The sequence below is a fragment of the Heliangelus exortis genome, chromosome 6, assembly GCF_036169615.1.
Source record: "Heliangelus exortis chromosome 6, bHelExo1.hap1, whole genome shotgun sequence".
Lineage (NCBI taxonomy): Eukaryota > Metazoa > Chordata > Aves > Apodiformes > Trochilidae > Heliangelus > Heliangelus exortis.
The window spans coordinates 24,752,681-24,780,522 of record NC_092427.1 but is presented as its reverse complement, the minus strand read 5'-3'; the positions used below and the strand labels follow the sequence as shown (position 1 = coordinate 24,780,522).

Below are 27,842 nucleotides of genomic sequence, written 5' to 3'. Positions count from 1 at the left end.
TAATCTCTTATTTTATGGTGTGCCAAAAAGTGGGGGACAGGTGCATTGATGTGAGCTGTTTATATCTTACTGTACTTCTAGTGAATAAACCATTCCTCTAGTCTTTTTATATTTTCACACTGAGTCTTTTTCTGCTATAAATGACAGCTGTAATCTCTAACAATTTTTGGTGGTAATTCCAATGTAAGGAACTCCCTCTCCCCCTGTTCCCAATGCTCATTGCTGCCCTTTCCCATCCTTTCTGCTGCACTGATGTGACTGTTGAAACACACAGGAACTGGTTCAAGAAACTGGCTTTCAATATAAAGCAGTATTGAAATAGTTGACAAAAGCAGAGGAATATCTTAATCTGGACCTGGTCCCTCACCTATTTAAGAGGATTTGTACCAAAATTAAAGGCAGGTGTGGGTCAGGAAAAACTTCTGAAGACGTAAACTCTTTCAAAATTGTTGCTGAAACAAGAAGAATATGGAACTGCTCAGTTAAACTGTACCAGGCATTTATTTAACCAGTTAAAAAAGTAATATAGATCTTGGGAGGTAAGGTTAAAGTCCTATTTGCCATTAACTACAAAGCTACACAAAGAGAAAGCTCAAGTCAATCTCTGAGTGTGCCATTGATGTTTGAAATGTATTCATTAAACTAAGGAACTGCAGGAACAGTAAGTACATTTCAAATAATTACTACTTCTCATGTAATTTTGCTGAAGAATTTTTCATGCCGATGGTGAATTTATTTGGTTTAAGGACTGTGGGTGACTATTTTACTTGGCAGTTTTATTAATTACATGTTCTTGCTACAGTAATAAGAAGAATAGAAGAGCAAAGATCTGAATATAGATCAGCATCTGTCTTGGTATTTTCAGTAACTGAACAATTTCTCTAACTTTAGAAATGAAAGGAAGCACACTCCTGAAATGAAAGGAAGAGTCAAGAGTATTTCTTTCTGGCAGTGTAAGCACACTTAAATCCAAGCCAGTACCAAAATTAATCAAAGGAGCGGGTTTCATTACAAATATTAACTGTATTTTAAATACCCTGCAATGAAATAGAGTTAACTTCCTACATTCTTTCAAAACATGTCTATGCCACTAGAAATAGTTGTGTGCCTGTAGATATTTAAATACCTGCATTTAAGGACTTTCTGAAACTGTTCTATGACAGTTGATAAAAAAATAATTAAAAATTATTTTCTCTGTAATAATTTGAGCCTAGCAGCATGACTCTGGGGTTAAAAAAGCATCTATTCTCCTATCAACTTTACTTAAGTGCTGTCATAGTTGATGTACAGGAAACAAAACAGAGAAACATCAATGCCTGAGCAATGCATCCAGGAGCAAGTGGAGTGCATGAGTAGATTTAAGTTTAGTTTAGTTAAGTTTAGTTAAGATTTAAGTTTAAATAAGTAGATTTAAGTTAGTTTATTCCCCTACCCCCTTCATGTCCTGAGGGTATTCATATCACCCCTAATCAAAGTGCTCATTTACTCTGGCTCTTCAGACAGATTCAGAGTTGCTCCTATTCCCTCAGTGTACTTACTCTTCTAAGTTACCAACACAGCTTTCATTAACATCAATAAAATTTGACATTGGTTTTACATGGGGAATACTTTGCACACCTGAACAATCTTGTGCTGAAACCTACCTTTATTTGTTAAAAATTTTGGCTCTGAATGCTGTTAAGTTCTGTTCAGTTAAGAATTACAGGATAAAGGCAAATGTCTGCAAGTCAACAGTCAAGATCTAGAAATGTTTAACCTGTTAGTGATAGCTTGCTATTCTTCATCTGTATAATAGGATAGCAACCTCTGCCCCAAGTCTCATATAAAGAACATTTAATTTTTTTTCTGTTGCTGATTTCCAATAGTGACCCTACACAGGAGCAGAGAAGTCCTCAGTGAGCAATTCTTTCAGACTGGGTATGTTTAACCTCCTGCATAACAACAGACAGGTGAAGCAAGTAAAATGTCTCAGAAAAGGTAGCCCAAAGCAACACTTTTTCTGTGAGTCCGACACATGTATGTGACAATCACAAATGCCATGCACATGTTGCTGATGTTCCCAGACTGTTTTCTCTCTTGTCAAGAACCTAGTGAGATATGACACAAGTGTGGATTTCTAGACAGAGTTAACGTAACAAACGTTATTTTACCTGACTGAGATTCTTGGGCCAAAATTTTCAAACTTTCCACAAAAATTGTAATTAGGACTAGGATTCCCAAAATTTATGCCAGATTTTTTTTTTTTTTAAAGCTCAGTTTTTAGGTTGCTAAACATACCTGAAAATACCTCCATATATGTCCATAGGTGAGACATAATTAAACCAGAAGAAACTTTCCCTAGTAATAGGTATTTGGCAGTGGTCCTAAGAGATATAATAATCTCTTAACTGAGGTTCAGAATAAATCCCCAATTTTCCTCATATGATATGCAATTACAAAAAGATCGGGATGTCTCCCGATCTGCCTTTCTGTGAGCCTTTTGAACAGAAAATTACTGTCCAACTTGTTTGATATTAACAGACAACAGCTAAGGAACAGATATTATACATGAGTTATATTGGCCATTTTGAGCAAATCAGTTACCTCTTCAGACTTACAGGGGTAAACCAAATATCTCAAATTCAAACATAATATTATAACTGAAGATAGAAATTCAGAATAAATCTTCGGCTACCCAAACTGTTCTAGATTGAAGAGATTTATTTTTACTCTTCCTTAATATCTAGCATCTTGACATCCTAAGGTTACACTTAAAATTACAGTCTTCAGGCTATTTTACCAGTCACTATAGGCTGTTTGCTACTCTTCTCACAGTCTGTGTTTTAAGGGTTTGAGTCCATTGGTTTCACTTCTGAAAGGAACGGAGGAGAGAAAGCCAGGCTATCGCTGGTCGAGGAATCTGAAACTGTTCTGAATTTTGCCTGGGACTTGTTCCAGACAAGGACCTGCAGAAGTGATGTAAACTGTCTCTCTATCTCCCAGCTGTGCCAATAAATTCTCTGCTGCAGGATTATTCTTAATGTGACTCACAGAAGAATCCCAAAGACACATCGTGTCATAAAGAAGGAGAGACACTTTTATCCCTAGTAGAACCATCAGACCACATCAGCTTAGTCTTTAAGATTTCAGGTAGACTGAACCCATTGCTTTCTGCAGTGACACAGAAAGAGGAATTCAATTTAGACCACTACTTCTGAAACAAACATTTCCTACTTGCAAATAAGATAAGAAGAAAATAGAATTAATGACAGAAAATTCAGCTTTTAGCCTCATTTTTATCTGGCTGTGGAAACTACAGCTGCGACAGTAAGAATATTCTCACGTTACAAAAATGAAGATGAAAAAGCTGTATGGTTGACACTACCTCTCTGAACAATTAAAATGTGAAGACCAATCTTGCATTAAATTTTACTCAGTAGAGTCAAAATAAAGAATAGAGAACTTCTGCATAATGTTCCTATCTCTTCAGCAAATAGTCAACTGTGTTTTAGCTACTCATACTGCTTTAGGTTCTAGCAAAAGACTGCAGGTGTTAAATGCTTTGAAGAAAAAAAATTCTATAAAAGGTCATACTTGTTCTTTTAATAGATATATTGGTAGGTATTTGTTTTACTAGTAGTTGTTTATCATAACCCACATCCATGTTGTATAGACTCCCTCTAATTTCCACCTTAAATTATTAGGAGGCACACTCTCTGCTTCTGTACTGACCACCAAGAATCTCAAAGTATTTATTTTCCTTTATATTTCTGCAAACCAGTTGCAGCCATGGAAATGAAGCTCGATCAGTATTTTATTTAGCAGGTATAAAGTCCTTCCTTTAGGCAACAGTACTGAAGTGTCTACCATGAACTTTAAAGCAGCTGGGAGTTTAATTGATTCCTAGAAGTGCAATGAAAGTAGAGCAGATAAAAAATGACAGAGTTGTTGCTGATGCAAATGAAAATGTTACAGCAAAGCAGCTGGGGAAAATAGTGTAGATGTTTACATTTTCCCAACATGCTTATATTGTTTCTCCCACATTTTCCAGGCAAAGCTCACCTGGTTTTGTTCAAGGAATGGAATGCAGAGAATTGTATACAGCACCTAATATTTATTCGTGCCATTGTCAAGAACATCTTTGCAGCTCCTGCCAAAGTCTGTCACTGAATGTGTTTGTTCAGCTGCATGGCAAAACCATAATACACGGTCATAATTTTTATTTCATCACCTACTCAATATTTTTCTTCTATGATTAAATTAACTCACAAATACTGTGCTTTTAACACCAGAAAAGTCTTACTACATCCATTCAGCTAACACCAATATGTACATTTTTATGTTCTTGAACATTTAGATACTTTAATAATAAGTTCTGATACAACATAAAAGCCAAATGCTCTAATTTGCCTGGGACTCTGGGAACTCTGATCACAATTCAAAAAGATTATATATCCAGGCAAAGATTTCTGCTATACCAAATTTCATCACTACTCACTATGAACTGTAGAAAGCTGCGTATGAATGGATAAAACACAAGGATAGTGAAGGACTTGGTAAGAGAAAAAGCTTTAAAACCAATCTGCATTTCCACAGCAGAAGACTGACTGCAGCACGGGTGACAAAGAACAATGTTAGTGTGAGTGAAAACAGAACACACCAGGGAGACACTTCAGTTTCTAATTCAGTGGTGTATCAGCAACACTGGTGTAACAGCAACCAGAGCTGCTGTTTCTAGCCAGCATAGGTAAAGCATGGACACTCACACTTTTGTGCTGTAAACATATCTCCTGCCTTGGGTGGCACAGAAACTGCACCTTACATATATTTGACTGTGTCTGTGAATCATCTGAAAAATAAGACTCTTTTGGGAGGTCTCTGCCCTCCCTGTAGACAGGTTAAATTTATGAGAGATATTCCTCTGAAACAAATTCTTAAACATTTTCAGTGATGAAGATTTCACAGCCCCCTGAAAAAATCAGTTTTACCATCTTTAGACTCAGAAAAATGTTTTGGCTTTTTTTTTTCAGGCCTAATTTGAAATTGCCAGAGCAAATTTTTTCTATCTACCTGAGAGAACAAATAATTCCTGTAAAAGGCTGTTGTAAATAAAATCAAAGGTTGTTCTCATGGCCTACCAGTCATCTTTATTCTAGAGAAAGAAACACAATACATCTCTTCCAATTTTTCATACATGTCATGTTGTTGTGACCTGGTAAGTCTCCCTTGGACTCTAAATACTTTGTGTCTTTCTAGGAGTTTGCTGCCTCAAAACCTGGCATTATACATAGGCTCTGGACTCAAGCAATGATGTTGTTCAAGACAATGCAACATAGTATCAAACATTCTGTCTGTGGCCTATCACTTTTCACTTTACTCATGGCCAGTTACCCTGTTTTAAGAGGAAGGGAAATAAATCTGGCATGATTACTTACTGACAAATTCCTATTCATCAAGTGGATGAATTTTACAAACTTGTACTGGCTGCTACTTACGTCCTTCTCTTATTTTGGGACTTAAAAATTCGTTATGAATTATGGAAAAAAATTATGGATAAATATGCATGTGACTAGCCATAGTTATTTTACTCTTCCTCTCCCTTTCTGAAATTCTGCTATTACGTTTCACTTTTAATCATTTTTCTCATTGGCTTTCCCTCTGTCCTCCAGAACAACTGCTAGCAAATCTGAGGTAGCCATGATAAAATTCATTCTGAGATAATTAAGAAATGTGTAAAAAATTTGTCCTGCCCTTATTTTATTCCAGGTGGGTCTTTTTACCCTTTTAAGATGGTGTTAATGACATCAGCCAGCTGCCACAGTTGTTGCACTTAGTGGAGTCCGATCCAATAAAAGGTACAAAACACTTCAGCTTCACAACACCATGTATCAGTTTCTCTTGAGCTTACTTCCCAATTAACTTCACAAGACTTTATCTTCTGAAGACTATTGCTTCTCCTGCTTTACCTTCTTCTCTTGTGCACTGTGAGTTCTCTCTAGAACAATCACATCACCTAAGTGATGTTCTGCAATAGAGTAGTGTCATACTTTATGTACATTCCTTAGACCTCATGTTCTTACTATTCACAAAGAGGAAAGTCTTGGACATTTGCTCTTTTCCTTTCAATGTCTTGACTGAGTGAAACAGGAGACACTCAAAACGAACTGCTTGACAATGAAGTCCATTCTTTGTGTCCCTAAGACACTTCACCTTTCAGGATTCTAAAGAGTCAATGCACAGTAACAATGTGCATCCTGGATCCCAGCATACAATATGAGCAGAAAAAAGAAGGTAACATGGATTAGGTCCCCAACCAGCAAACTGTGAAAGATGAGCTGCAACTTAATATCTAGGCCTGTCTTGAGAGGTCTAGTTTGGTTACGGGGCTGAGAAGATGTCTGACAAGAATGATTTCTTCAATGAAAGCAAAAACTGAAAGAGGTCTGGCTCTGAATTCAAAGACCAAACAGAAGAGCTCCAAAGCTACGCTGAATTCAGATGAAAGAAGCCTGAACTTCTAGCATCAACCCAGAATTGCTGAATGTGCTCTTAGAAGATACTGCTTCTTAATTATAAAAATGTTCTTCATTGTATCTGGCCAATTTAATGCTTTGTAGTAGAGCCTAACTGTGAGATTGCCCACATCTGCTTGTTCTTTATCATAATGTGTATGCTTTGAGCTACATTTTAGACATCAGAGCACAACATATTTTTCCTTGCTTTTAGCCTGCTTCTCCTTCCTGAATAGTCTATAACCTTTATATTAATATTCCAGCGATATAACTTCTCCCATCATTATCCATTATGATAATTCAGATGTAATCATGATTAGTTATCAAGATTTTTGGGTTTCTTGTTTGTTCTTTATATTTTTCTGGTAGTGTGACTTATGACTAACCTGCTGCTTTGTTTTTTGTCCTTGTGACTTTATTATGAATAAATCTCTCTCTATTGCTTATCATTTTTTACCTCTGTATGAATTGGTGGTTAATTTACCATATGGGGTCTTGTCAACTCTCCCTTTAATTCTTAGATTAAAGCCACTTTTATAATGTTTGCAAATGATTGTTCAAAAATGTTTTTCTTCTATTACTGTAGGCTCAATATTTGCCCTGAAGCCTACTGATAGTCAAGGAAACTTACATGCTTCCAGTGTTACAGGCACAGCTACACATTGATCTGCAGGATGCAGTCTGACTGTTAAATGGGAGGTTTCACAGATTTTCCACCTGAGTTTCTGTTCTCCATATCTCCACCCTCTTTCTGTAGGTCTTTTGATCTAACCAGCATCATGTCCTCAGTGTCACTGTGATAGGAGAGGAAGGTGCAATGAGGCAGATTAGCTGCAGAAATAATGACACTTTGGCCCAGATTTCTGGGAAGGAGTATGAAGGGGTCAGGAGATGTTATTGCCATCTTGCAGGTGATTGGTCTTAACAGCCACCAAACTTTTTCCCCGTTTTCAGACAGTGACTGGCTGACCATGAGCCTCCCAGTTCTCGATAGTTACAGCTTTTTTGCCATTTTGCTGGAGGCACTTAGACTTAATGTGGTTAGAACAGGTCTATTCCCAATGTTAGCAGGTGGCTGGCATTGGGTCAGACGCTTTTCCTATAAAATGCAACAGACCAGACATTCCCACTTTCTTTGCTGGACATCACCTAATCTAGTTTACATTATCTATTTGTCTATTTTCTTCAGCTGTGATTGTAGGTATCCTGTTTTATGATAACAGATGCATCTCTCCCTGACCACTTGCAGCTCCCTTCCCTGCTTCATAAGAGATTTTACTAGCAACCACAATCCAAACCAGATGTCCTTTCCTACCCAGACTTCTTTGGAAGAGAATATAGGTCACACTCCCTACAAATCTAATGCAGGACCGAAGCCAAGGCATACAGGATCAGATCCCCATCTGGGCATGGCATTCAGTTTCCTAATTGCTTGCACAAACCAGGATGTTATATATATAAAGAATTACATTATTTGCTGCATTTCACCCAAGCATAGTAGAAAACCTGTAGTTTCAGGGTGGAAGGGAAAAGGGGGAGGAAGAGCAAGACAGAGGCAGCTTTAAACCATATATTTGCCTCTGGGGGACACTTCAAGAGCCCAAGTAACTAAGTTATGGTGCACCCTGAGGTGTTAATGGGCTGCCCTGAAGCCAACAGCAACCGAAAATCCACGTAATTAGGCAATGGAAACACTCCCTCCAGTCTCAACATAGCCCCATGCCAGTCAGAAGCTTTTTCCTCAGTTACTGAGCAGGAGGAATGTTACTCTGCCTACATCCATTAAACTGCTCCCTAGACCTCTCTAGCTGCAGTACAGGAACCACAGCCCAGGTAAGAAGAATACGTCGCTTTTTCCAGCAAAAGACTGACCCTCTCTGTCAAAGATTAAATAGTCTTTTTTTATCATATGACCAGAATATGGCCACCACCTGGCCAAAATGCTGGCTGGCTGGATACATACCTACCACCTGAGCAGCATTCTTGACATATGGCAGTCACCTAATGGGAGGACTCAAGAGAGACAGTTTTCTCATCACAAGAATACTGGAGGTGACTATACAGCTGCCAGAGAAAGGGCAGAAAACTAAGAGGGGAAGAGCAGCTCCTTGTTTGCTTTCTCTTTGAAGTTTTATAACAGCAGAACTTCCTTCTAAATATTCGACTGACTGCAGCAGGAGTGCTGCATTTCAGTGAGCCTCTGTCAAACTGCCTCTGGTGAACATTAACATAGATGCTTGGGAAAAACCTCTGTACTCCAGAACACATTAGGATCTGCTAAATAACCTGCCTCTGCTAAGTGTCATACATACTGGGAAAGGAAGCCTTTTGTTTAAGGTTTTACAGCTATTATTTGCTCTTGGGCTTGTTTGTTTTTTTTTTTTAAAAAAAAAAAAAAAAAAAAGGAAAAGAAAATTTTTAACAAGTAGGTTTCAAATTTTTACTAGATAATCTGATAGGTTTTTGCAACGATTCTCATGTTTTTACACTACAGCAGCCATTTAAATTACCCTGTTAGTCTACAATGTTGGAAAACCTGGTGAATACATATGGAACCCTTAACTTGGCTTTGCAACTATTTGAAGCATTTAGGAATCCATGAACCAGGAAAGAGAGCAGCACATTGCAAGTACCATATGGGCGTTAAATGTGAACTTGTCAAAGGAAGAAAGAATAAACCATTTTTTACATTCCTCATGGCCTGTATTTTTTCTTTCAGAATATGAATAGTTTCTAACTATATTTAGTTTTTAAATTCTCATTACAAGCCAAAGAAATATCCAGGTTAGTAAAAAATCTTCAAAGGCTCATGGTCTTCAATGATTACCTAATGCATTTTCCTCATCTGCTTTCCTTGTTGTGTGAAAACACACTGAGGAAATGTGTAAATGCAGTGAATTGTTCCCAACTCTTTTATTCACCTTTCAGCATGTGAGTTCCTTCCCTTGGCATTGATACCATGATGCGTATGTCAAAGATAGACTGTCACTTTAGAGCTTCTATTATGTGCAAGATTTGGCAGCACATTTTACCTTTGGGATTTGCTTATATCCTTTGCATGTTATTGTACTGCTTTGGCATTCAGTAAATTCAGTACACCCACTTCTTTGATGTTCATTCCAGCCCCTAAATGTGGAAACAATGACTGAAATTTTGGATCAAAGCATCCCGTAGATGGCAGGCAACATAATTTTCTGATAATTTACATGAACAGAAAGAAATCCCATAGCTAGAAGCTAGGCTTGTAACTACTCTAGAATTTACATATTCTAATGGTCAAGAAAAAGAAAAAGAAGGGGAATGAAGAACACATAGGTCCAGGCAAAATTCATAACAATGTGCCATTTCTCAGTATAATGAGAACAATTTTTTTTTCAAGTACCAAAGGCACATTCTCATAGAAGTGTAAGAATTCAGAATATAAGGAATGTATTATATTTGTTCTCAAACTGAGGAAAAAAACCCAACCTTCCTGTTTTCTATTGTTTCCTAAATTACAGTAGCCAATCAAATTCAATGCAAAAATTTATCTATTATTTTCAAAAATTTTTTAAAAGATTAAAAGGAGAAAATTATTTTCAAAACTGTGCCCATTATATTTGCAATGAAAACGAGAATGTTTTTTTGTAACTAGATTTAAATTAGGCTCCACTGATAATGAGTCAATATAAAGTCACTGTTCATGTGAGCAGATAATGGTGTGTAGAGGAACAAAAAATATTTTGGTTTGCATGTATTTCATCTCCCATAAAAATAAAATAATCAACCCCCCAAGTCTATCATATGCGCTTTTTTATTTTGTAGGATGGGAACATGGAAGTGCTAGGACAGCTATCAGTGGGTATTGCAGTATCAGAGTAATTTTTTATACAGATGTTTTGAGATCCTGTCTTGCCATGTGAGCATAGCCTTATGGTACAGTTCGCTTGGGCAGCAATCCCTTACCCACAGGTATGTGCAGCTGCCCCAAACCTCAATTTTAAACCGTGGGGTTTTCAGAAGCAAGTTTTTTTCCTGCCAGCTGTATGCAACAGTGCCATCCAGTGGTAGCTCATCCTCCTCACACTCGCACGATCCCTAGGAATCCATCAAAATGACTATTTAAAATAAAAAAACAAACCACTTTTCTTTTTCTTTTTCTCTTTTTTTTTTCCCTTGAGGGTTAGGAATCTGCAATGAGATTGTTAACTAGAGAGTATCAGAGCAATACATCTTGAGTTGCTATAAAATCCTCTCATTGTATCTACGGGCAGATTTTCACAGTACAAAGCAGAGTGTGGTTCCCCCAGTGGGGGCTGTGTGGGGTTGGGGTTGTGCCCCTGCAGAGCTGAGCACTGAGCTCCAGGCTTGCAGGCTTATACAGCACCCAGAACAGCACAGGGCTGGCACCAGCCCATGTCTTGCCTGAAGTGTGGATTCACCTCTGAAGCAAGACTCCCTGACTGATCTTGGCCTTGACTGCCATTTAGGGCTGCTGATTTAGGATCCTGAAGTTGTCCTGAATGTCACTGTGCTTCAGTCAAGCGATAACAATGGCTGTACTTTGATACAACCTTGAGAGCTGCATTTGAAATTCTTCTGTCTAATATTCATATGCAAATAAATATCCCCCAGACCAACATGTGTGTATGCATGGTATACAGAACTATACAGGATAAAGTATTGCCCTAGTAACTAATTTACAAAAAGCATTAAAATACCCCATTGCTAAAAAAAAAAAAAAAACAAAAAAAAAAAAAACAAAAAAAAAACCAAAAAGCAACCAACAGTGTATGAAGATGCACAAGAGAATCTCTGCATTTGATGATTCTCACTTGCACAATTTCATTGTTTTGACATAACCTGCCAAAAGCCTTTAACTATTAAATTCCATGTGGTAACTGCTGGTAGATGTGCCTACTATCACTTTAAAGATGAATAGACTATAGCACAGAAAGTTTAAATTACTTGCCCATGATCATGTCACAAAGCACTGATACAGCCAAGAACATATCAGGCAGGACTGACACTTAGTCTCTAACCCAAGTTCCCAGCCCGTGATAGATAAATGAAGGATGGTTATATTTTTATTCAAATCAAGAAAAATCAAAAGACAAGCAAACAAACAAATCAAAAAACCAAAAACCAAGCAAAGAAACAGGTCTCACAAAACAAACTGTTATTTTAAATGGGAGAATAACCATAGAAAGTTTTCAGTGAAAAAACCCAAACGGCTGAAGTTTAAAGGCTAAGGGAAACAATCACATTAAATTCTTGCCTAAATATCTGTAAAAGAAACAAAACCAATTCCCATCTTCAGAGACTGGGTGCTCTGCAGGTCTTGAGCCAATGATCAAGACAGAAAATGTGCTCATTTAGGTCCCAACACAGCAAATTGTGTTGCATGAGACTGTTTTAGGCATGAGCAGTACTTAGGAAGTACATAAGCATAGTTCCTTGCTTAAAGCTATAGCCCTGTTCAACTGTTCTCTTGAAAAGGAGCCTAAAGATAAATGAACATGGATATTTTAGTGCCTTCTCTACAGAGAAGAGAGACCAGAACCCACTAACAAGCACTTTGGCACCCATGCCCTCCACAGACAAGGTTCAGACTCTCCCCTCCAGTGCAGGGGAAAGGCCATCTCTGCATCCATGGAAAGACCTTGTAGTAACCTCCACTTTCCTCATCTCCGTCTCTGCTCTCTTTCCTTGAGCTCAAGCACTCATGTTCCACTCCCAGAGCCAAGCATGGCAGAGATGGCCTCCCCCAGGTCCCCTTGGTCCTCATCCAGCTGGAGATACTGGTTGTTCCCCACGGGCAGGGCTGACCCACTCCGCCCATCAGCACTACCAGGTCCTGCCACCTTGAGGAGCAAGAGACCGGCACTAGGAATCAATACTGTCCTCCTCCTGACATCCTGAAGCCCGACATCTTTTGATGATTTATGGTGGGTTTTTCATTAAGGTAAAGAAGTCCATGGGGATCCATGTGTATTTGCTTATAACCTTCAGATAGCCATAATCCAGATAACTTCATTCTATTGCCTCATCTAACACTGCATGAAATTTCTTAAGGATACTTTATACTTACAAGCAATGGTTTCATGGGGTTGTGCACAATAAACCTGTTTGATCAAATGCAGATTTTAGAACACAGCAGGAAATTTTTTTTTACATGGCCAATTGGTAGTATTTGTATCTCAGAACATAACACTGTCCACAGGAAAAACATAAATTCTATAAAATGGTGGCAGCGTTTCTGATTTACTGACAATTGCTGGTTTGAGTTTTTACAAAAATATTTAGCTATAGGACAGTGTATTAGGTGTATTCTTAAAGGTAAATAACTGCAGCCAATAAAAGTTCAGCCTATAAAGGGTCCCATCTTCTAGGAGTTTTCTGTACTGAGAATTACTACCAGCATAATCATGGCTCCCTGCACACTAATATTTCCTCTGATACAGTATGATCAATGTTGTGGAAAAACATTTATTATATTTCTTCTAGCTACTTAAAGGCATTACTGAATTATGGGCATCGCAAAACGAATCCACTGTGCATTTTTTCTTTATGTGACATTTTTACAATCTTCATTTTCTGCTTTGCAGCCACTGAGCTATAGTGATCGCACTATGCACCCTCTTACAACTGACACGGGGCCAGGAACTCCTTTCTGCTTTACTGCATTGGAAATGCACTTCATATGACAACATTCATTCTCATTCTGAGTTGGACCCTTATTTAAAAGAAGGAACTAGTTTTTACTGGACCTTTACTTAAGGGGTAAAGTTATGAAAGAAATTAAAATGAGCGGAGGAGGCTTAAACATCTGTTCCAAACATGCCCAGCTAACTAGGATGAAAAAGTTCTGACTCAAAAGGGAGAAAAAGGAGGTATCAATGCACTGAGCTGTTCTTAAACAATTATAATGTTCTTAATAATTGCAAAGATGCCAGTTTATTTTCTTTTATATTGCATGGTTTTGAGAGATGGTGCATTACTGGGTACATTTTAACTTCACTGGAACGAGGAATAAAAAAGTATGGAAGAAATAAATGAGAGCTGAGGCAGGAGTAAGATTCAGCTATACAGGATACAAGCTTGCACAGGGCAGTCCACCTAATGGCTACTACTCACAGCAGCTGTAGACTCATTAAAACCTTGTGGTAGGAAGTCAGTTAAAATAAGATGGAAATAGTAGCAAGTTCATTGAAATGATGTTTTCCTTTGGTAGATGAAAACAGAATGTTCTGCTTCAGAAAATAACCCTAATAAGTCATGTATAAACATATTCTTCTCTACAGGGATGAAATGATTATTCATTCTCCCTTCCTTTGTATTCAGTGAAAGTTTTCATCCAACTCAAAGTATTAATAGAAAGAGAGTGTGAGGCAAGAGAGAAATGTGTAAGTCTGAGCACCTGAAGCTGTGATTTATGACCTGGAGCTATAGAGCCAACTTTATTACAAAAATTACTTCACCTATTATAACCTTACTCAGGGCTCTCTGGAGATGGCGGGGGGGAGCTGAGCAGCATTAGAATATCAGAGGTGTTCACAAACAATTCCAGTCTCATTCTCACTTCCCTTTCCCCTCTCACCCTTAATGCATACATATCATCTGTTGCCTCCCTTCCTGCTCCTTGATGTAGGCAAGATTGTGGTACTTCTTTCTGTCTTCCTGTGGGAGCTGGCCATGGCCCCTCATTTGTCACAAGCTCTAACTAAAAGGTTCCTCTCATATTTTTCTTTCCCCTTGCCTGAAAGGCAGCCCAATTCTGAGTGACCCCTTTTGTAACCCTTTAAATTTGCTAATGATGCTTGCCTGCACACTGAATCTGATGATGGTGAACATTTAACTACCACTTTTGGAGCACTGGACAACATACTATTTAGCCTTACATTCTGTGAAATGATTGCATCAATTTCCAGCAACCGTTTTATTAAATATAGATCCGTGCATATTTTATGGAGACTGCATGTCCATTTACAGTATTCCAGGACTCTCTGTCTTTAAATTGTCTGGTGATAATTGTACTCAAGACAAATCAACAAATTAACAATCTTTAAAAGGCATTAGAAACAGAACTTCCTTTCACAAATGCAGCCAAGATACTGAAGCTAACAGATGGTTAGCAAGGGCAGTCACACCACTGGTCATGGTCTAATATACAGGAAACCTGAAGTCATCACCACAGATGACATTTCTTCAGGTGCACAGAGATGCTGCAAGCATTATTCTAAAGATCTTTGTCAGCCACGACAAAGCTTCCTCTGGCATGAATGGAACTGACACAGAGTGCCCTATTGGCATCCTGGGGTCTGTAAATTATACAGGAGCTGTGTATTTAGCAGGGGGCAATCAATATCACAGTTACAGGACGAGGCCTCTTCAAGCAGCCTAAGTTTTTTCTCTCCAAAATAGTAAGTTACTTTGGTGGTATACAAGAGATATAAGACTGGCTGTCAGCCAGATTTCAAAGCATAAATAAGCCATGATCTCATTTACGTAGTCTTTACTGGCGACAGTAATATGTATGAGTGACTGCTATATTTAGGAATGACAAGATGGGCATTATTAATAGCATAATTGACATTAATGCAATTACCCTTATCCTTATTACAGTTTGTACAATTACAGAGAAACCACTGGCTGAGGCCTTATTTTCCCTAGAGCTACCCAAGGATACGACATTTTCCACCATGCAAAATCTAGTCTTTGACATTAGACACTTAGCTACAGAATCATTCCAGTAAATCATTATAAATGCATTATAATAAAGATGTTATGAGCTATTGGATATTAACCCCCAGCCCCTGAAGAGAGATAAATACACTGGTTGCAAGATTTCTGCTTTTGTTTTGCAATGGAAAAGAAGTTTTGCTTACAACTAAAGAATTATAAAATGATAATAAATAGCTGATAATAAAAAAACAGACTTCACCCTCTCTGGTCAGATTAATGCTAAACACACCCTCAACATAAAAAATAATATGTCCGTTGAACATGAAGAGCTAAGTCTTTGGTCCATCACAACCAAGATTCTCATCTTGGCAATTTTGTGTGTATACTGTTTGGAGACATAGCTATGTATCTGTATATGCAAATGTCTCTATTTAAGTATCAGATTGCTGTGCATCATCATTTTTTGGTTTGTTTCCTTGTTTGGGGGTGTACTGTTTTTCTGGTCTTGTTTTGTTTTAGTTTTGGCTACGTTTCTTACTCTTGGTCTCTCTTCAGTACAGAAACATAAGATTTTATATTACTCTCTGCTAAAGGAGCACATCCCCTACGAGTTCCAAGACCAGTAAGTCAACATAAACATAAATTTCAGGCTCAGAACTGCCTAATACGAAATTTTAACCAGCTTCACAAGAACCATGGATTAACTCAGTTTCCAGTGCAAATTGAAATAAAGAAATAGAAATATGACTATAAATTCATTCTACTGAAGTAGTATACAGGAACATTTAGGACCACTGTGCTAGGTACTGAACAAGACAAAGCAACAGTGCATTGTCTCCTGCCCAAAGAAATTTCATTGCAACACAAGCAAAGTAAACCCAAAGCACTAAATAAGTATATGCAAATCATTATAAAAACCTTTTAAAAAATCACAGCATAGCATACAAAAATCCAAACTATTATCTTATAATTTATATTTAGACCAAATATGAAGTTTTTCCATCAAAATATACCAAAGTGAATGCCCATACACTTTCATGAATTTGCTGTGTTTCATTTTCTCTAATTCATTAAACCCAGATGATTTGGGATTTTATTTAAGTCTAAAATCCACTTTAATAAATCCTACAATATGCAATTTTCATTATATGTGCACATGAGCCTTTATGTCTGTATTAGCATGTGTATATCTTGGTATGCACATGTGTAGAGGAAGGCTTTGTTGTTTTTGCTTTTCTTATTACCTCCTGACAGCAACCTGCAGGGACAAGATTATAAACTTTTAAAAGTCATATATCATTGTGGTGAATCCCATTTTTAGCCAGTCTTTCTTGGAGGTGACTGGGAATAAATTCAGTTTGAACTAGTGCCTGAAAGAGATCTGTCTCTAATATATCTGACTGCTTAGCTATGTTAGTTTGTCAGCTTTCAGGGCAGGGTTCATGTGGCTTATCTGTCCTGGCAATGCTCCTGATCACAGCTCAGACTCCCAGAGAGAACAACTCCCATAATAAAGAGTGAATTAAAAATGAAGCTTTAGCACCAACCAGGCACTTCTTATCTTGTAAAGTCTTAAGCTAGGTACTTCATTATACTTTAGTTCTTCTAAAACAAATACAGATCTGGCATCTGGTGAAAATGCTTCCTGGGAAGGCTTCATCTGTTCTAATACGAAACTTGAGACAAGGCTACAGGATATAACTCAATGTTTTAATCTAACTCTGAGTTTGCAATATGCACTGAATATTTTTGAGGATAATGTTTTGGTGTTTGCAAAGTCAGTGTATTTTTTTATAAAAAATAGTTTTTTTGTTTTACAAAAATATTTATTTTTTACTACTGAATAGTTAATCACTGAGGCTTGTCAGCTATTGGGGCAAAATAATCAGGACAGTGGCAGATGTCCTGCCTTTCAGTCTCTCCAAAGCAAGGCTGAAGGCCTATGTAGAAGATCCCATGGTCCAGTAAAAGGTGAGAGGCAGTGTCAGGAGAGCTGAAATTTTACAATCTATAGAAATACACAGATAATCTAATGGTTCTTTTCAACCTTCAAGGCTAGCACTGTTTATATATACAATATGCACAGAAGGTTTTAAAGACAAAAAGATTTAAGCCTGTGCTACTTTCTTCATTATTTCTCATCATAGAGAAAAGATGACAAAAGTAGAACTATTTAGGTACTATCCTAATAAGCTGAGTTCCAGCAACATTATGGATCCATGTTCTCCCCTCAGAGGAGGTAACAGGACCAGGGGGACTGCAGTAACAGCTGTGTGACAGTCCAAACCCCCCTTTACTGACCAGTTTGTAAGCTGGACATTAGAGAATTTTAAATTCTGTCTCAACTGAATGAATTCAAGTCTGGCCTTGGAAGACAACTCTGGTATTAAGAAGGTGCAACTCAGCTCAGAATACACGGATACATTTCCTGGCTCTGCTTCAGATTTCCTGTGCAACGGATAGTCTATGGAATTATTTCTATAAGAAACTTGGCTTAAGATTCTTCAGTCTTTGCCCAGATGACCTCTTGGCTCTGCTTCACAATCCCTTTTGGAATAAACTGCAGCAGCTAAAGAAATTACTGCTCTCTGAAATTATTCAAACTACAATCCGCCCACTCCCTGAAGAATGTGTGGAGCCCATAACAGGGGCACAGAGGGGTGGTGTGTAAACTTCCCAGCTGTAAACGTCCATGGCCTCACATATTAATATCAATTTATTTTTTAAAAACTTAATTGAAGTGAGTATACCAGGCTGTGAACAATGGCAAGTGAAGGCTTTGATTCACAACCCTACTTGGACTTGAGTGCAGCAGTGGAAGAAGTTACTGCCCCTCTTTGGCAGTTACTCAGTCTAAGCAGCTGAAGTGATGAAAGATGACCAGCATATAATCTAATTCTGGTTTTCGGGCTATAATTTAACACTGATTTTCAGCCAGCCATGGAGCTGTCATTACCACATTTCTGTGCAGTGAGTGATCAAATGGTCCAGATAAAATGAAAGCTGACAGAGGTGAAAGAGAAATTGCAGAATGTCTGTATTTTAACATTAACTTGATGGTACCTTTTCCATAACAGATAAAGAAGGGAAACAACAGCCCTTAAAGCTTGCCACCTCACCTGAGTATCAGACATCAACAGCCAAAGACAAGCAAGTCCCAGAAATGACATCTGAGGGACTCAAAAGTCAAAGCCAAGACTGAGGAGATTATTGGACACAATCTGTAGATTTAGTCAGGTTTTGCCAAAGGTCAAACTTTGCTTTTGTGAAAAACATTCTGACATGCTCATCTTTGAAAACAAACTAGGAAGGGGCAGAAGAAATCCCTTTTCTGTTTTGTCCCTGTCATGAAAATGAGGAGCATACTTTTCCAGCAGCTAGGATACAGGACAATTCCTGAGCATCACCTTAGGAAACACGTTCTTACTTCTGAGGAATGATCAAGCTCATTTCATCCACTTGTCTATCTATGTTATGAATTCCTTGACTGGAAGCTGTGTCTTGCTACTACTTGTGTCAATAGTCTCAGTCCTGAGGCTTCTCAGACTTAACATAATATTAGTCTAATGTACTGCTTTGCAAACTGAAGAATAAAGCTTACTGTGAGGTTTTTATATGATTTAAAACTTTCATAAATTGGAAGCATCATCAGCACGTGCTGAATGAAAATTACCACCTTTTAAAACAAGCAAGAAGTAGTGCAGAGGGGAGGGGGCTATTTCTAACCACTATATTTTGCTGATTCTATCAATTAAAATTCTATCACTGTTTTGGTTTTTTTGCACATTAAGGCACTGTTCATACCCAGCCCTTTAAGAACTGACACTCTGATGCTGCCTCAGGCTTTTCTTGCAGACAATGTGACTTTCATACAGGCTCCCTTTCAACTTCAAAAGTAAAACATTTTTGTAGTTATTAATGGTCCATTCTTGTGACCATCCATGGGTGAAGGGCATTTGCCTCACTCACATCTTTAACAGCAAATAATTAATGAGGTGCTGGAAATTAACAACAATTAACAATGTCTGGGAACAACAGCAGAAGGTGTTTGATCCTCTTTAGATGAAGTTGTGAGAATTTTTCTCATGCAAGAGCTTGTGCCTGCAAGGAGGGAGAGATGGAGGGGGATTTCTAATGAGATCCTCCTTTTTCTGCATTACCTTGTTGAAAGTCATTGAGATCAGTCATCAAGTTGAAAAGAGAACAGGGAAGCCTGTGTCTCTGTGATACTGGTACAACAATTCTAACTTCCACGGAGACTTTGAACCTTTGGTTGAGACTCTTCAAGCAGTTGAATCAGAACTTTCTAAGTGGGATCATAATTCAGAACTGTATTGCTTTGAAAGCCCAGACTTTCTTAACTAAGTAATATCTGTAGTAAACACAACATTCTGGTCTCATATGCAATTATTCTTGGTGACATCACAGTTACAGAATGTTTGCACGTGTTCAGAAAGGATAGATATACTTATGGGAGATGCTGAGCCACAGCTCAGAATACAGCAAGAATATTCTGGGAATATTCACTGTATTCTTGATTTGTCTTTTTGGTCTTTCCCAGGCAGAGACAAGATGCTGGGCAAAACAGACCCCTGATCAGGACAGACAATCCTTTAGTTCTTATGTTATATGCAAATAAATCGAACCACTAAATGGGCAAAATAGTCATTAAAATACACAAGATAGTGATAAGTACACACAGGGAGATGAACAGGACCTTTCCCCTTTAAGTGATGTATTTTCCACGTTCCACAAAAATTAAAAGCTGATGGAGAATTTTAGCTATGGTTTTCCCTAGCTGCCCATGGTCCTCACTCAGTGCTGCATACAGGAGCATAGTAACAAGTCTTCCTCTCCAACTCCTCAGCATGATCCTGCAGAAAGATCTGCTATCACTGACCTGAGACCATAACTGTGTCTGTTTACTCCCTCTGTTAATTTGAACAAGCAGCTGTGGAAGCAGCCAGGGCTGATCTCTTCCCTTATTAAACAGTAATGGAAATAGAGAAATTTGTCAGGAATTTGTCAAAACAAGCAGTTTCTTCAGCTTTCTAGCCTGTAATCCCTTACTTCTAGTTTGTGAGATGTAGTTTTAAGTGTGGCTCAATGCTTAAGAAAAATCTACAGTAGGCAGCAAGAAAACAGACAGAGGAGAAATACCTTCTCCTGAATAAATATAAGGAGGGCCATAACATTCTAATCTCTTGAATTAAATATGAAATTAGGAATGTCTCATTTCTAAGAATGAAATTATACAATAAAACTGAATTATAACAGTACATCATGCTCTTCTCCTTGGTCCAGGTGGACAGGAAATATTTGGATTAATCATGGTCTAGATGTAAAACATCAATTTACTCTTAGCATTTGTTCGGTCAATGATTGCAATTTACAAAACAATTATCTGTGTATTGTCCTTGGAACGTGGTGTTACAGCTGGCATTTCTGTGCACGATGGGGAGAAATAATAACTCCTTTTGGAAATATTTAATGTTAGATCTTTAAGACACTGACTCCAAAAATAATTTTTCTGTTTTCCCTCTGCTCAGTATGACTCAAAGTTTAGCAGTGATAACCTGCTAACTCTGTATGCACAAAATTCAACAGAATGCCCATCAATTGTTTTTCACCTTTGGATGATTCACACTGTGGAGGTGATTTCTTCTACCTCTGTGTGGCTTTCATGATCAATAAAAGATAATGTGTGTACATATCACTTGCAAGCATTATTGTTACAATTTTATATTTCAATTAGGCACTACATGGTAAACAATTTATTATCTCTATTACTTAAATTTGTGGCAGAAAAACCTTAAAGTACTGCAACAATGCAAATGCTCTGGCATGATTTTAAAAATATGCATAAAATACATATCCTGAAATGCATTAATTCATATTTCTTCAAAATTATTTTGTTTGACTCAAGAAAAGAGTAGCACAAACCCAAGAAGAGTCTTGTGGATGTTACACGATCCTTTGCCTTCTCAGCCACATAATGGGAAAAACACAAAATTGAGAAGAATGTAGCAGAATCTGAAATTCAGAGAACAGGCCTGCAACCACAGATTCCCAGGAGCCCTATCTGTAACAAATAAGATGAAGGAAGATTGGAGGATGTTTACAGAGATAAAGCAGATGCAAGAAACTTCAGAGACTTCCATGTAAGGTTAAGCTTCCACTTTTCAGGTCAACTGCTGTGGACAAATTTGTCATTCATTGCATTGTGACTAAGTGATGGGAGCTCTATTTCATTTATCTCTACAAGGAAGGGTCAACCACCGTACGGCCAGGCTGATAGCAGACAGTTTCATCTGAGTGAACCAGGTAGAGAAGGAATGCACTTCAACTGTTTTTAACACCCCTTTGGCTTTAATTGTACTTTTAGGCATGTCAGAATGCATGGTATTTATGACTTAAAAGAATTTCCATCTGCAAGTTTAGCATCTTGTAAAAGTCAATGAGAAAACAACTTAAATATACCAAACTCAGCTTACAACAGGACAGACAGAATTTATTATCACTTTGTAGACCAGTAAACCTATTAACATGTTGCTATTTAAAGCTTTAATCATTAGAGCTCCACTGTGTTACAGAACAGCCATACTGCTTCAGTTCAGCTGGTCCAAGTAGTGCTTTACTCTGCCCCCAAGGTCATAAGCAGAAGCCTGCAGAAGTAAGAAGATGGCAAACATACTCCCTGTTCATGTTCTTCAGCCTCCTCATATTTTCACCGTGGGGACATTCTGAAGCAAAGGTGGTTCCCATCAACTTTTCCACCATCTTTTTTAGCCACTGTAAACTGTAAGTATCTACAAGATGTTCTGGCAACACTTTCCAAAGTTCTGATATCCACAGCATAAGGGAATCTCTATCCTTTTGTTTGTACTACAGCATATGATTACTAATCTGTTATCCTATTAATCTTACCATGGTTTCTTCGTTGTTTCAAACAAAGCCAGAGTGTGCAGTCCTTCTTCAAGCATAATTTTTTCACTGGCTCCTTCTTCAGGCTTGCAAGTTGAGTTGTTAACCCAGAGTATGTCACTAAACCACTGTACTTCCCTGAAAACTTTTTTTGTGCACATGACCAAGTATATGAAGCTGTTAGTGCAAGCTATATTATTGGGTTGAAAAGAATGGTCATAGATCTAGATACACAGCAGAAAAGACCATCTATAAGGAGAGTACATTAATGTAGATTTTCAAATACTGTGACTCACTGAAAGTAAATGCAATTATGATTATAGACCTTAAATTCAGAGAATCTCTTCCTCCTGTCCATGGGCATCCAAAGCATCCTCTGCTGAAACCACTACAGAGAATTATAATTCAGCATACCATATGGTATACCTTAAAACCTTAGGGGTGGGCACACCTCGGACATAGATTATTCACAGGAAAGGTTCCAGCACTACTTGCACACTGAGATTTTGCAGCTAGCAAGGTGTTCTCTAAGTGTCAAAAATTCCTATAAATTACCAGATGAATTAAGAATTATTTGGACATTAAACTGGCAAAAGAAAAGATAATACCTTCCCATTCTAATCATCCTAGTTGTAAAGAGGGGACATGTGGGGAATCAGCAAGTTATTGCAAAAATACAAATGGTAGTCCAGTACTAGGCACAGTCATTATGATGAATTTATAAACAATTATTAATTATTTAATAATACCCACAGTAAGAGATCTGTGTACCATGACCCTCATAGCATCTATGCTCAGAGTGCTAAAGAATTCTGAATTATTGTGACTATTCTAAGCAACACAGAGGATGTTCTTAGGGGAGGGAGAATGAAGTATATTAATTCTCCATGAATAGGAGTTGTCCATGACTAAGGAACTGACCAGACATCAAACAGAAAGTAAATAGCATCCTTGCACCTATCAATCAGAAATCCTCAACTCAACCAATGTCACCTACCTGCCTCCCATTAGTTACAAGTGAAGCTACTCACTGCAACTGCACTGTAGCCTTCCTTCCATGTTGCTCCCATTGCATCCTTCGTTATGCCAGGTGATTAGGTGTGCAACACAAAAAAGCAGGTGAGCAGTCTACAGTGGAAAAGATAGCTGGGGAAAAAAAGTTTTTTTCTAATCCCCTCTATTTTATGTGGAAAAAAAGGGGAGAGATACATGGTAGGTGTCTCTCTTCAGTGTAATTGAAAATACTTCCTCATCACTAATATATATTATAAATATTTATTCTAATTTATGAACACCTTCTTGACACAAGCAGAACTGACACACCCCTCCAATTACTTTTCTTATACAATGGCATATTTATTTCACTCTGATGAGATGAGGCTTTTCTAATTTCCTGTGTAACCACCCCCAGCTCTCTGCATATCTCGCATGGAATTGTGAACAGGCTTCACACATATTTTTAGATGCTTGAAGATGGCAGGAAGAGCTTTTTGATGTTTCAGAACATGCTCAGTCCCAGTGTCTCAATATTATTTGCTTGCTAACTCCTCAAGCTTATGTCATCCATATGAGTGGACTTCAAGCTTTTGGGAAAGTTTACCATACCAGTAACATCTGCCTAAACTGCTGCCTTCAAAAGTCTTTACTTCTAATGTGAATGCTGCTTTCAAAATAAAGTTGCAGAATTCTTCCATGTCTCAGAACATATTTAGAAGTCAATGTCTTATTTTGCATTAGTCTGTAATTAGAATCACGTCCCTCAACCTGTGCTGGCCACACTTATCTTGATGCAGCCAAGGATCTGGTCAGCTTTCTGGGCTAAAAGTGTACACTGATGGCTCATGTTGAACTTCTCATCCACCAGCACCCCCAAGTCCTTTTCCTCAGGGCTGCTCTAAAGCCAGTCACTGCTCAGCCTATATTGGTGCTTGGGATTGCCCTGACCCAGATGCAGGACCTTGCACTTGGTCTTGTTGAAATTCATGAGGTTGTCATGGACCCACCTCTCCAGCCTGTCAAGGTCCCTCTGGGTGGCATCCCTTCCATCCAGCATGTCAGCTGCACCACACAGCTTGGGGTCATCAGTGAACTTGCTGAGGGTGCACTCAATGCCATTGTGTATGCAATGCACATGCAACCCATCAGCATCCCAGTGACCCAAGAACAGTCTTCACTGGGTCCTGTCCATGCTTTCTGATCCCATCATAATCATAACACTGAGCACAAGAGTTTTGAGAGCACTAAGAGGCCACTGAAGTACAGACAGTCACCATTTTCCCCATTCCACTATCAAACATAAGAACCTGCAATTCATAGAAATACAAAGAGTAAATACTTTAACTTCTAAAAGTAAAGGACGAGTTGGCATTAAAATGGTATGAGTCCACCATTATTTTTATCTCTCACACTGATACTGATTTGAAAATGCATATATTGATTGCTGTCATTAAATAATTGTTCTGCCCCGCACAATGCAGTGTTTTGCATATTTACTGATGTTTCCCCAAAAGCACTGGGGGAATGAATCATTACTGAAACAATTTACCTTCAGTTAGTGCATGAATGCTTTCCCGTGATGCTTTGATGCTTTGTTTGTCCTCCTATAAAAATTATTTATGACCCAAGTGTGATCTTTTAAATCAGAATACTTATTCAGAAATCAAAGCTCCAGCAAGTTAATGCAAGTAGAAGCCTTGACTAATTTTTCAAAGCCATGTTGAATATTCAAAAGCTAGAGCTGAAGGAAAGGAGTTAACATTAATTAATATTTGAAGCAGTAAAATAAAAGCAACAGTGAAGCTAATTTTGCAGGACAATTAATCATGAGTCCTGCTAATTACACATGGGATTTTGCAAATGATTTTTTTTCTCAGGTAGTAGAGTAAAAATGATAATCCACTACCCATCAAAATCATTGGCTTCTCACCAATGTCCCCAGCAAGAGCAATTAGTGGGAACAGCAGAGCCCTAGTAATTGCATGTCAAGAGAGGAGAATGTTAGAATTTTAATTGCTCCAAATAAAGACCACTTGCTCATACATACACTTGACTGTCCAAAACTAGTCTGCAAGCCAGAGTAAGTATGCAACCACTTCCAGGTGTCTGCACAAAAATAACTCTGTGAGAAGCACTCTCCAAGAAACACATGCAGTTTCTGGAAGAAAATATCAATATGCACTTATATTCAGAACTGCAGTGTCATCACTTGACTATAAGAATGGTAAAAAAATATATATCACCCTCTTGGGAAAAATGTGCATATTCTTTATATTTGCAAAATATTTATTGCTGACATTTTTTGAAGAACTTTAACTATCTTCAGGGTGCCAAGGGCTTCAAATTTACTGAATTTTAGGATCACCAATAAAATGTTTTTAACAAGACATCTCAAGAGGGCATAAAATAAAAAATTACCATATTCATGAGAGCAAGCTTGTAAGATTGCAATGCTATAAACTAGATGTCTATAATTTACTTTTGGCTTTCTTAATTAAAAAAACCCCAGCAAACTAGTAATTAGAGGCTTCAATTCCATTTTTGCACTTTATCCCAATGACTGACAGGCTACTATTACTTTTTTGTTTAATATACCTACACATGGATGCACACAATTGCAAATAATCAATAATATTTAAGTATGTGTCCAAGATCTAAATGATGATGGATATATTTAAATATTGCTTTCCAGGAAATTATTACTTTACTGGTCATGTAGTAACTTAAAAAATGGTTAAAAGAAAGCCCCGCTTTTTCCCTATTTCTCTTTTAGGCATTTACCATTTACTCTCATTTTTAAACCAAGTTTCCAAATCATCCTTCTAAGTACTAGTACCTTGTATTGTCTTTTGATCTTATCTTCCATTTCTATATACAGCTTCTTGAGGTGCTAAACCACTTGCTTTTTGCTGTTAGCTTTGTTAAGCATTGAACCAAGAGTAGTAGCCTTAACTTGTTTAAATATATTTTTTGCATGTTCAAAATTACTGTTCACTGTTTATTACACCATGACTACTTTAGAGGGAAAAATTAAAATAAATAAATAATAAAAAACCCCAAGTCATGCAGGGGGCTGCTTCATTTCCTGAATTACCAGCAGATCACAGGTGTTTATCAGACTCCCGGAGGTGATTCAGGTAATAAACACCAGGATGGTAGTTTAAATGGTTAGAAGCTTTTCCATCAAATATAGTCCTTGCAGTCCTAGCATTTTGCATATATTACTCACAAATGGAAAATTATTTATGCAGTCTCCTTAAGTGGTTCCTTATGGTTTTTACTTTATTTTTCCAAGCAGGAACCTTTTTAAGATGTGTGTTCTCATGACAAGGAACACTATCATTCCACCTGTAAGTCTGACAATTCTTAAAGCTCACTGTAAGTATATCATGCCAGTGACCTTGTTTTGCCCTTCTGTTTAGCTCAAATGGCTTTTCTAAGAGAGCACTGGTGTCATAACAGAAGTTACTATTCTGTCCTTGTACTAGAAAAGCAAAAATAAATGCAGTATGCAGTATAATTCAACTTTTAAATAGGGAAAGCTTTTTTGAAGATCTCTTTTGAAAATAAAATTACAATAGATATTGACTAATGATTGCTACTTTTTACAGAGTTTTTAGAAGGATTTACTGTACATTATAATAGCATGACTTTTTGGAAAAAAATGTTTCAATGAAGTTTATTTTTGCCTAGGCTGAGCAATTTCAGAAATGAACTTACGGAAGTTTATGCTACTACAGAAAATTACTGAATGAGACATAGCTCTGTGTACTGCCCATTGCCTATTAATAACTGAAATTTCTTTTCATGGTGCTGAATTGCCAAGCCCATATTTAATGCCAGGTTGTCAGATGAATCAACTCATTACAATGCAGTAACCTTCCTCCTCCCCTCTTGACAAACAGCTCTGCAATAAACACTTAGAAATTCCTTAAATGCAAAGTAGATTTCAGAAAAGGATTTATGGTTACTGAACATAATTTAGCACCAGGAAAACAAGAGGAAAAGCCAACACAACCTGAAGTTTCTAATAATCATCAGTTCATAATTACTGCACCAGTGGTATAATTTCTGTGGATGTCTTAAAATTTTATCAGTTATCAGATATCCTCATCTGTTGAGATAACACTGATTTCCACAGAAACTACATTGAACTGAAGGTGTAACAGATCTTCAAGATTAGTTTCTGTTATTTTTCTACAGTTTCACAGATAACCTCAAGCCATAGGCTGAAGATATGGCTGCATAGTATTTACAGGGTCAGCAATAGAGTATCACCAGTTTGATCATGGTGGGTAAGAGTGAAGAGAAATCAAGTATTACCATTTCTGCTTTTTTACAGCATACAAATAAGCCTCACAGAAAATGAGCAATTTACCCAAGAGCACACAGAGTAAGTCTATAGCAGGATCAAAACCTGAACTGAAGTCTACCAAGCATTAAGATGCTAACCTCATGAGTCAATCCTCCTTTGTGACTGAATCTCACCAAAAATGTATTGTTTTATAAGCAGAACTTTTTACAGCTTAATGAAATGAGGAGCACCAAGTATCATGCTATCTAGTATGAAATTCAGATTAAACTGCACAGCTTTCCTGTTGCCTACTACAGGTCTAGGATCTAAGTTCTCTAGCAATGTCCATATTTTTGTGCCATTTCTGACTGCTGCAGCAGTGAATTTCATCTCACCAACGTGTGAAAGAGTTCAAAGGGCCTACGCCATTGTAGGTGAACAAAATAGAGGAAGGCAGAAAATGACAGTAGGTT

The 27,842-nt window shown here is 37.7% G+C and overlaps 1 long non-coding RNA gene across 1 annotated transcript in view; it reads left to right on the top strand.

Annotated features, from left to right (window-relative positions):
- Positions 1–560: 560 nt before the first annotated feature.
- The window catches only part of LOC139797647 (uncharacterized), a 51,188-nt gene continuing 23,906 nt past the window's right edge, over positions 561–27,842 (top strand). Inside the window, exons 1-3 of the long non-coding RNA XR_011726536.1 lie at positions 561–661; positions 26,374–26,453; positions 27,418–27,468. This is a non-coding gene — a long non-coding RNA (uncharacterized lncRNA). The remainder of the gene's footprint in view (positions 662–26,373; positions 26,454–27,417; positions 27,469–27,842) is intronic.